Raw genomic sequence first — 12,296 nt, forward strand, 5'->3', positions numbered from 1 at the left:
GCAGGTTACTTGGTTGTTCGCAAGGTTGTCATGATCACTAAGAAGGGAAACTATGGACCTTTACCTGATCTATGTTTATTATTTTGTTGTTTCGTTTACCTTGGATCTATTATTGTAATTCTTTTCAAATTCTGTACATTCATTTCCTACCATAAACTAAATCCTAATTAAAACCCAGTTCATAATCTTAGGAAAAATAATCTGAAAATAATAGTGGTCACATTTATCATTTTCTACACCCAAATTCTTAAATGGACCTGGTTCACACAAATTTATTGTGGACCACTAACATTAGAGATACTATGATTGTTTTATTAATAAAAAAAAAATCACTACATTAAAATAAAGATTATTATTTTGAAATAAAAGCGATTGTGACAATATAAAAGCTATTAGAGGTTAATTTTTTGGGATGTAAACAGAAATAACATTAAAGGTCACACAAGTTTTAATAAAGGTTAACAAATAAGGATACTATGTTAAAATTACGGTCACTATGTTCCAAATAACGTCTGCGTGTATATAAATCTCAGGTCCACAATAATATTATTGTGGACTAGATCCACGCAAGTATTTCTGCATCTTGAGTTACCTACTGCAATTTCTATAAGAATGGTAGGTAGTTTTGACATACTATCTATTTTCTATATATGCCATATTCTAAACTATATGCGCTTGCTTATCTACTCTAAAGCTTGCTAAAGTTGCATGAACTAAAATGTCTAACAGTAGTAGCTTCTTTGATTAACTCCATTGTCTTTTCCCCTAACACATTTACTGTATTACTGACAGGGTGATTGACTAAAATTTGAAGCAATAGCTACCAGATTAGCGACTAATTCCATGTTATTCTAGATTGCACCAACAACTTTCCTGAATAGAATCCAGGTTCTAAATGAGCTCTGAAAGCCATTTCCTTTGAGTAAGCTCTGCTATTGCACCAACATGAATACTTACACGGTGTGGCTTCTTACAAGAACATTGGCAAAGGCTACACCTTTTAATTAGCTTTTGATACAAATGTATTGCGTACTAGCAGAATTAAACTTTGCTTATGAGCCATCGATTGTAATATTTTCTTTTGAAAAGACTAATATCACTTTTGAACTCTTTTTTTCATTCAATTAAATAGCCAAATATGGTCATGGTATTAGCTCAACTTACAATTCACATCTTCAAGCATTTTTGTAGTTGCATGCATTACACATAATAACTATGGCCATATTTCACAAGGCTAAAATATTTAGAAAAACATTGATTAGAAACATAGAATTGCTCATGAGATACACAAGCAATTAATACACAAGAGCACAGAAAAAAAAAATTATATGCTCCTCAAGTGAAGTTCTTATTTCTAAATTGTTTATCTAAAGTCTGCTAGGTTTAAGCTTTACTTGTGAAGTAGTGACGCTTATGTTCTCATGTGCCAAATGGATTCTTCCATTCATTTCCTAATATATAACATTAATAAGAAGATATTTCTCACTTTATAAATGAAGACATATAGCGAAATGTTTCATTACCAATCCATTACTTCTGTGTGGAGTGTAAACGCAAGCCAAAAGAACTCACGGTAACAACTAGCTACCTCGCGCGCATCGCGTGCGTGGGCCACCCTAGTTTATAAAAAGTTTAAGAAAACTCTTATCAATAGTGCATGGACATTTATATCCCTAAAAATCATCTTTTACATATTTTTCTTCATTTGATTCAATAGCCTTATAATTGTCTATTGAATTCCCTAAATTGATTTAAAAAGTTATGTTTATTTCAATATTTAAATCCATCTTTTACTCTCTTTATTTCTTTTTGTTTTAATTTTCCTATTTAGAATTTATTAGACCTTTATATTTCTACATTGAACTCAATATCTTTTTACCATTTAATCACTAAATCAAAGTAGCTCAACTAAAGTTTAGAACATTGCACAACTACACAAAATCCAACACATTTATCATTTATATACAAATAGTTCTAATAAAATATTACACAAACACGAATAGGGCATAAAGAACATCGGTAATAATTCTTCTCAAAGGGCTAGCTATACGCGCGCCTTGAAATCCCAAGTTGTTAAAAAATTACAATTTTCCTTTGGTGATGATGTGGACAAACATTGTCATACACTCCGTCAAATAACGTTTGTAATTGCCCCCAAAGTGAAACCCAACTCTCTCCTGACAATGGAGAAACGAAGCCAAATTAAAAAGAGATGAAGACCCACATCTCTCACTTTGACAATGGAAAAACAAAGCAAAAAAGAGATAAGATCTGGAACCCTTTGACACTGGAGGAATTGAACAAAGTTAAAAAGAGAAGACCCACCTCTCTTCTTCGTTCATAAGCATTATATCTCCTCGGCCTCATTAACTTCCACCGTCATGCCAATCAGCCCAACCTGCCCCCATACTCAAACAACAAGGTGCGTCGTAATCTCAAACACTACCAACGGTTTCGCCGCCGAATTAAACAAAAACCCTAAGTAAAAAGGAGTAATTTAGGATATAATTAATTAAACGAAAATTCTAAGTAAAAAGGAATAATTTAGGGTATAACCGTATAATTAACCCCAAAGAGTAGGTGTTTAACTTCTCCATTGTTTCCACCATTAAAGACGAGCTTTCACTACTTCTCCATTGAAGATTAGCTTTCCATTCTCCATTGAAGGCAGCCACAAGAGTTAATGTCGTTGATTCTCCAAGTTATTCTACTGTTTATAAGCTTTATTGACGTTATACTGATACCCTAATTTACAACCAAAAATTACGAAAATACCCTTATATTAACAAATTTGTTAATATAGGATATCAACTTGTATTTCTTGTCGGAAATTTTGTTGGGGACAACCTAATCTAAATTAACGGGTTAAATAGTTTGAGAGTATGAGGAACAAGATTTTTTTAAAAAATTGGCTAAAAAAGAATATACATAGAAATGTGCATTGTATGATTGCACCAAAAGAATAAAACTACTCTATGCCTGATCATTAGCACTGTCAAATTTCAAACCAAAACCGTTTAACTGCCTGAATCCAACCGACCGAAATGAGAACCAAACCGATTTTTTGAAACCGAAAACCAACCCGAATCGCATTTTAGTAAACCCGAAACCGAACCGATCCGAGTAACGTTAAACCGTTTAAGAACCAAACCAAACTGAAAGAAAACCGAACCGAAAATGAACGAACCGTTTCTAACCCGAAATTGTTTAAATTGGCATAAAAACCGTTTTACACCGAACCGTTAACAAACTGCAACCCGTTTGCACCGAACCGTTTATAAACCGAATTGATTATAAATCGAACCGCTTATAAACCGAACTGTTTATGAACCGAATCGCTTATAAATCGAACCGTTTACAAACCGCTTACTATACAGAAAAGATTAAAACCAAGTTAAAAGGTAATTCAAATGAAATCTAATTATGCACACATGTGTTTTTTTTTTTTTTTTTTTTGAAACATAATTATTATGCACACATGTTTATTAATTATTTTCCCCAAATTTTTTATATGTAATTTTATTTTTATTTTGGTACACTTTTTTTTTATGTAATTATATGGAGATTTGTGACCTTTGGAAATGCAACTTTATCTGAAGTTGTATTACCTGATCACAAAAGCGGACCGTTTTTGGAGAGACATCCCTCTCTTAAGAAGAAGAAAAGACAACCATTGATAACTTTGATTAGAGAGTTGTTTTCGCGAAAGAAGAAGAGCTCTGAAGTGGCTTCTGCCAAAACTCCATGAAAATCTGCAAGTTTTTAATTTACTAGCAAAGCAATAAGCATCCTTTTCCAGCTATTATGCTAATTTTCTGTTGATCTTTTGACTCTAAAGTTTTAATTCTTTTTGTATTTTAATTTCCTCTTTACTTTTCTTTTTTGTGAATTTTAACATTGTACTAGTAATATTTTAAAATACAAAAAATGCCTGAGATAGTGTAATAATGTAAGTAAGAGATTGACGGTCAATAATGTTCATCCATATTGCAGTGAAGTCTATGTTATATACTTGCCTTTGTAAACTAGAAAACTTACTTTTCATTCGTTACTCTTATGTTATTCTCGATATAGCTCTAGCAACATAACGATATGCATTAAATCATGATTATGACACTATTAATTAAATGATCAAATAAGAAGCAGATAATAACACTAGGCAAAAAATGTAAATGAGCACTGGTTCAAAACCCCCTTTTCGCACCTGTTTTGAACAGGTGTAGATTTGAGGGATGCCAAAAAAAAAACTTTTAGCACCGGTTCAAAACCGGTGCGAAAAACAAAAAATTTGCACCGGTTCGGTTCAAATCGGTGCGAGTAAGTTCCCAAAAAAATAAAAAAAATATTTTGGCATCGGTTATCCGGTGCCAAAATTGCCCCCAAAAAAATGATGAAACCCAGTTCGCCGCGCCCGTGGCTCGTTTGTCGCGCCTTCTCCAGGGGCACGGCGAGACATCTCCAGAATCATACAACGAACAATAGAATTAACATTCATACACCAGCATTTTCAAACAAATTAAGTTGTTTTATCATTTACAGCTTATCATATACTTGTAATCAAATAAAGATTTAGAATAATCACAAAAAATATTTCAATAGCAATCAAATCTTGATAAAAATTCACAAACCCATTACCATAAATCCTGACAAAAACAAACCCATTTAACAAAATCATCCAAATCACCTTAAAATTCAACAATGCATATGGATTAAATTACAAGAAATAACTTGGGTAAAATATACATACTTCATGATGGGAAGATTCCAGAAAAAAAAAAAAAAAAAAAAAAACAACAACCAGAAAAAAGAAAAGAAAATCCAACCAAATCGTGAATATAATGCAAAACCACCACCACTAGACTCGTAGCAGCAGCTCATAACCCACGAAACCACCACCACAACCTTGAAACCACCACCGCACCCACGATACCACCACCACACCCAAGAACCCACCACCACTAGCACCGACCACCGTGACCATAATCACAAAAAAAAAAAAAAAAAAAAATCAGAAATCCTATCATCTCACATTCTCGCCATTAAATTCAATCAAAATTTCAATTGTTCATCATTAATAAAAAAAAAATCATAAAACATAGATTTCAAATCGAAGAGCACATACCTCGAATTTGTGATTTTTGAATCGATAATTGATTCAAGTTTGTTGTTGTTGTTGTTGTTGTATTTGGTTCAAATTGACGGCGCCGACGATGGTGGTTGTGCTTGGTTCTAATGACGCCGATTTTGGACAGAGAAGGTGAAGGAGATCGAAGGAGAGAAGAAAGGAAAGGGAAAGTGGTGGTTATGGAGAAGGAGATTGAAGGAGAGAGAAGGAGTTTGAGGAAAGTGTTGAACCTCCATTGTTGAACCGAAGGAGAGAGAGGCAGATGAGAGAGGAGGAGAGATCGAGGAATTGAAAGAGAAAGAAAGAAGATTATATATAGACCGGTTTTTTTTTTTTTTTTTTTTTTTTTTTTTTTTTTTTTTTTTTTTTTTTTTTACAATAGCTTTCGCACCGGTTCGAACCGAACAGGTGCGTTAACTCATTTTTTGCACCGGTTTAGTTAGAACCGGTATGCAATTAACTCATTTTTCGCACCGCTTTGGTTAGGATCGGTGCGAATACTCTTTCCCTCAATCCCGCCTATTTTTTTTCCCACCGGTTTTTAAAAATTGGTGCGCATTTGGCGGTGCTCATTTAAGTTTTTCTACTAGTGTAATTTGATAGTAAAACAATAATACATTAATGCACTAAACTGTTATAATCTACTTCGTAATAAACTAGTAAGATCAGTATGGCTAAACTTGAAACATAACATGATATGTATTTATAAAATTAATGAGAATTTGTATATAATATGATGCCTAAATATGAAGTGATGAAGTCTCGGCTTGACATAAAACTTGTTAACCAGCAAAAAGTTAGAAAGTACTACCAAATTTCAAACCATAACCGTTTAATTGCCCGAATCCAAACGACTTGATAAAAAACCGATTTTTTGAAATAAAAAACAGACCCGAACCGTAATTTAGTAAACCTGAAATAAAACAGATTCGAATAATGTTAAATCGTAGAAGAACCGAACCTGTTAACGAACCGAACCATTTATAAAAAGAACTAAAATAAAACTGAACCAAAAAAGAATTGAACCGTTTCTAACCCGAAACCGTTTGAAACGGGATAAAAAAACTGTTTACACCGAACCGTTAACAAACCGCAATCCGTCTGCATCGAACCGTTTACTACCTGGACCGTTTACAACCCGAACCGAATTTAAACCGCTCAAGAATAATCCGAAACCGAATCGAACCGAGAATTATTTAAACCGAACTGAAACCGACCTGTAAGACACTGGAACTGATTTCAAACCGAACTATCAAACCGTTTTGACAGTGATACTAATCATTGATGATTCTAAGACTATAGGAATTGAATGTGTGTAATTAATTTTGAGCTATAGACTTTAGTCACTTTCTTGTGAAACTCGTATGTTGTCCATATAGCTTGCATTGTCACTATTACATAAAATGATTAAAATAAAAGTATGTTCATGAAAGTTAATTGAACATAGTCTACGGAATGACCAAAGACAGCGAAAAAATATAGGCTAAGCACATAACTCAATTAGTGTCCACAGCTCACTATGTGCCTTTGGGTTCCATCAATTGTTGGTCGACAACTGTTTTCATTTTTAGGTTTTAATCTCTTTAGATATATTTATTGAATTGAAGTTATTTTACCTTTGAATTAGTATAACAATATTGATCAATACTACTCTGATCCATGCATCTATCCATTATCCATTAACCTTTTTGTTTATTATGCCAAGATAATCAAGAAAATGGAGTTAGTAAAAGTAGGTCCTTTTTTTTTTTTTTTTTTTTTTTTTTTTTTTGTAGATTGGAAATAAAATGTTGCATAAAAATATGAGTAATATTAAATATTTTGTACTCCTTAGTAAAAGTGGAACTCATGTGGTGGGTAAGAAAAAATTAACTAGTTTTTTAGTTCAAGAGAATAAGGCATTAGTTGATTGATTTAGTTAATTGTTATTAAGATGATTGATCCACACTCATCTGAATTTAGTTGAATTTATCTAAATTATATCCAAAACACAAAAAATCGGATTAGATGTCTTAAATTTCAAATCAAATTGACCGGATCACGTATCGGATTATTTGCCCAGCCCTACATAAGGAGTAGGTATAGTTCAATGGATTTTTTCGATAAACCATTAAATTTCAAAAGTTCCTAAATTCTAACAAATAAAGTATCTTTTCAGAATTAATTAATTCAAATTGACCAACAAGTGCTTAGATCAGCTAGTAGGGAAGTCGTTCTAGCTTAACCAAAGCATCAAATTCGAGACTTGGAAACGCAACAAATTTGTTGGGAGAGCTTTCCCCCAATGAGGGTCTGATCCGTTTCGAATCTGGATTAGTTAGAATCTAGCACGCTTTGAGTTACCGGGTGATTTTAACATTTCTATATTTAATCCCTAGAGTTTTTTTTTGTTTTCATTTTACAACAAAATTGTTAAAAAAATTTTAATTTAATTTTGTAACTTAATATGTGTCCCATGGACACATAGGGAGTGTTAGACAATTCGATAATCCAAATTCAAAAAGTATCATCTATACTAATCTATTAAAAGACGTTCCTATGAACGTCTATGTGTCACTTAGATCCTTTCATTATGCCACGTCACCTACTCAACCTCTCATAGTGTCACATCACTCGAACAACCTTAATCATTATGCCACATCACCCAATCGACCAACATTACTCCATATAACAACATAAGGATAAGTAGATTCGAACAGTTAACCTCTTATAGGAAGGGTGGTTATTTAACCACCTAAGACAATTATCAACCATGTTATCAATATGAAAATAAATGTATATAATTACAAATCACAAGGACTAATAAAAAAATGAAAAAAAGACACTATAAATATAAAATACATATAATCGTAAGATTTAATGAAAGTAGTAATTGGGTACAACGCGCGGGTCACACACTAGTTACCTTTATAAGGAGTGTTTGGTATAACAATAGTTTTTTTTTAATAGGTTGGTATAATAATAGTTGGTTATAAATTTCTACTATGAATCTATGATGAATGACTCTTCTTCTTCTTTTTTTTTTTTTTTCAATGCAAATGTCATTCTCAATAAGCTACCTAACTAACATTACAAAGTCAACTTAAAAGCCTTATGAACACATTTTTGGGCTCTTTGGCCAAGATGATTTATTTAAATATGATGAATAAGTAAATGATGATCATCATTTCATCAATGGGCTTTTCTATAAGAAATCATGTACAACTTTTTCAATATAAGATATGTGGGACATATTGATATGGACTATTTTAAACCACTTTGTGAGTACATACAGTGGCGGATTTAGGATTTTCGAGATGGTGAGTCACCATCAATTATTGATCACTTGTGAAAATACAATTTTTTTTTTCAATTTCAATCCAAAAATTATACTACGTATAAAAAAAATTATGTTTCACCAAATTGATTTCAATCCAAAAATAGGACACAAAAATCCATACTATAACCAAATAGTATTTAAAATTCAATCTTACAAATCGAAATTACTACAAATAACATGTTTCAAACAAATGGTACTATAAAATTATTACATTAACTTATGATTTTTTACTTAATTGATAAGCTTTGGAGGAAAATATTAAAATTGGTTGCACACATATAGAATATATATAGAAGCAAAAATTATTATTTTTTTTAAAAAAATGAGATAACTTAAGAGGCCTGTTATTAAATATATCTGGTCTCTTTAATTATAAAAGAAGCAGCGCACTCATGAAAATGCAATAGGAGTATTAAAGAGACCGAATGTCTAAATAACGGGTCTCTTTGATATTTTTTTTTAAAAATGACAGCATCAAAGAAATGGTCTCTTCGATATTTAAAAAAAAACATTGACAGCATCAAAGAGACCTGTTATCTATAATAACGGGTCTTTTTGATATTTTTTTTTTAACAAAAAAAACTGAACATCAATTTTTTTATTTTATTTTTTTACTGGCGAGTCACGTGCACCATTATGCACATGAATAGGTCCGTCCCTGAGTACATGGTGATAATATTTTTTTTGATTGAGAAATTTGTTAATTACTACCTAACAAACTTGTCTCTTATAAATTACTACAATTTAATTATGATTTTGCAAATTACTACCTCGTGTTTAATTTTGCTACCTTATTATATACATTTTTGGTGAATTTGGTCTACAAATAACATCGTAATAATATAGAAAGATTAAACGAAACCAATAATAACTCTGCTTCTCTCAGTAAAAAATTAATTCTATGTTTGGTTCATATTATTTTAAATTATATCATATTGTATATATGTATGAACGAGTAAACTAAAATACAGGGAACTAAAGTTTCGATTTAGTTGCTAGTAGAGTACTGAGGTTTGGGCCTGTTTTGGGTAAAAATACCCTATGCCACGTGGCCCAGTAGTATGATGACATGTGGCAACCCACCAGAGGCCCAACGGGATCCAATCGGATGCTGACATGTGGCATCAAAACCCTAATCAGGGAGCATGCCTCCCCCACTATAAATAGGGGTAAAATCCTCATTTATGACCCATTCTTAAATACATTCACAAATCCCGAGCAATATTAATTGCGGAATCTCCCTGAATCAAAGAGAAACATTCATCTTACTTTCCGCACGTTTTCTCATCCGGAGTCATACTAACTTAATCTTCGGAGGCGGAACTCTACCCAACCGGAGTTTCGTGGTTTTGCAGGTACAGAAGTCAGGCGCTCATACCCAGTATTGTAACTCTCCCGAAGGACTAAAAACATCAAAACATTTGGCGCCGTCTGTGGGGAGAGTACTACTGAGATGGCATCTGATGTTGTACCGAATGCAAAGGGCAGCCGGCCTACGGCTGACCCTGAGGTCCATACGGACCACGAAAGTGGCAGTGGTGACGACTACAATGTCGAAACCTACATGGCCCCAGATGGGTCATTCCGCTCTAGGCGTACCCGTTCCAAGGAAAAGAAGGAACGGGGCCAAGACAAAGCTTGTCCCAACAACCCAAGCGGCAAGCACCCTGGACAACCCCAGGCGGCGGAGGGTGCTGCCCCCGTCACCAGAGACGAACTCTTGAATCTCATGACTAGTTTCAAGGGGGAAATCAAAGACATAATCAAGAAGTCAGCTGGCTCAAGCAAAGGTCAGTCAGCGAAGAAGCCTTCTCCCTCCGGGAAGAAGCAAATCAAAGACCGGGTGCCAACTCCACACCCCAAACACAAGGGGACGGATGGGCCCCTGATCGACCTCTCAAAACTTCGTTTCCCTAAATCAGGGCAAAGGAAGGCCATCCGGCATACACAGCCGGATGGGTAAAAAAAGACTTTTTCTGACGCCCGGATGTTCATCCAGGATAAGAGAAGTTAGAGCATGTCTCAGTCAGCTTCAACGTCGTCCTACTCAGACAGTTTTTGAAATGCTTCAATGAAGCATTCGGAGACGCAGTAAGGGAGTCAGTCGTGCTGCGTGTCCGCACGTACTGGCCCTCACGTGATCCAGCAAGCTCCGTATGTGCCCCAACAACAATACGCCCCGTATGGATCTCCGTTCATGCAGTCGGCTTCCTTTGGGGGTCAGGCGGCATACCAAGTTCAGCCCATGGACTGGCAGCTCCGTCTGCTAAATCTTGGGGAACAGCCTTCGGCTTTCTCTCGGGAAATAACCGAGGCGGCACAACCGGCCAAGGTTAAAAATGTGTTGGTTGGTGCCTACGACGGTACTACCAACCCAGAAGACCACCAAATGGCATACACCAACCTTATGTATCTATAGGGGTTGGATGACGCCGCATGGTGCAGATGCTTCCCAGCTACGTTGAAGGGCATCGCCCAACGATGGTTTGGCAACCTGCCGGCTGGGTGCATCAATAATTTCAAGACGCTTGCATACCTGTTTGCGTCCAACTTTTCCATGAACATCCCGGCAAAAAAGACAAGTCTCGACCTAGGGGCTATATAGCAGGGTGAAAAGGAGGGACTTTGGTCCTATGTCAGGCGGTTCAATCTGATGAGAATTCAGATTCAGGGGCTGTCTGACGAGGTTGCATATACAGACTTCTTCAAGGGTCTGAAGGATGGGTCAACTTTTAAATTTGATCTGGTCCGCAAGAGGGTAGCCACCCTCCAAGAGGCGCTGATGGAGGCGGAGGCCTATATACAGGCAACTGAGCTCTGCGCCATCAAACATCCGTCGGAACCCAAGCGGTCTGACAGGAGAGACAGCCGGCCAACCCAGCCGGCCAAAAAAGAAGAAAAGAAAAGAAAAGAAGTCTGGGCAGCACACCGCCCAGGTCAGCCGTCCCAGAAGAAGCAAAGGAAGTTGGAACCGTACGTCCCAAAGTACGAGTTCAAAAAAGACTGCTCCTCCATCCTCATGGAGATAAAGGACCGGTTGAAAATCGAAAAAACCGGCTGCAATGAAAAGCTCTGTCAAGAACAGAGACAAAAGCAAGTATTGCCAGTTCCATGAGGACGTTAGCCATGACACCAATGGTTGCTATAGCCTCAGGCGGCTATTGGACCGTTTGGCTGATGAGGGGGCTCTGGAGTCCTATCTGGTGAAGTCCAAGGGCAACCCCAAACCAAGTGGGGGACAACCGTCCAAGAAACCGGCTGCTAGCTCTGAAACGGCGAAGAGCATATCTTCACTATAGCAGGCGGCTTCGCAAGCGGAGGTCCTACCATCCGGGGTGCCAAGGATAACATCCAGAAATTATCCAACCCAGAAGATGAGGACCACGCGTCAAAAGACACCTTCCCTGAGGTCTTCATCTCTGAGAAGGATAAGGGCATGGTCAGGCGGCCTCACGATGACCCCATTGTCATCGAATGCAAAGTTGACAATAAACAAGTTGGCCGGATCTTAATCGATACCGGGAGCTCGTCTGACCTGATCAGCTACCAGTGCTTGACAAAGCTCAAGTACAAGCCTAGCAGCATGCACAAGGCTCCCCACCCCTTAGTTGGCTTTGGGGGAGGGGTAATGCATCCGGTGGGAAGGATTAACCTACCTATCCGGCTAGGAGACAAAGGGGAAGGGCGGCACATGGTCGTCAAGTTTTTGGTGGTCGAGGAATTGACCGCCTATAACCTTATTCTGGGCCGTCCTACCCTCAACGAGTCCAAGGCTGTCATCATCCCCTCTCTTATGATGATCAAGTTTCAGAGGGATGACGGATCAGTGGGTGCCCTAAGCGAGGACCAGAA

This window comes from Chenopodium quinoa, unplaced genomic scaffold (genome assembly GCF_001683475.1).
Source record: "Chenopodium quinoa cultivar QQ74 unplaced genomic scaffold, ASM168347v1, whole genome shotgun sequence".
Taxonomy (NCBI): Eukaryota; Viridiplantae; Streptophyta; class Magnoliopsida; order Caryophyllales; family Amaranthaceae; genus Chenopodium; species Chenopodium quinoa.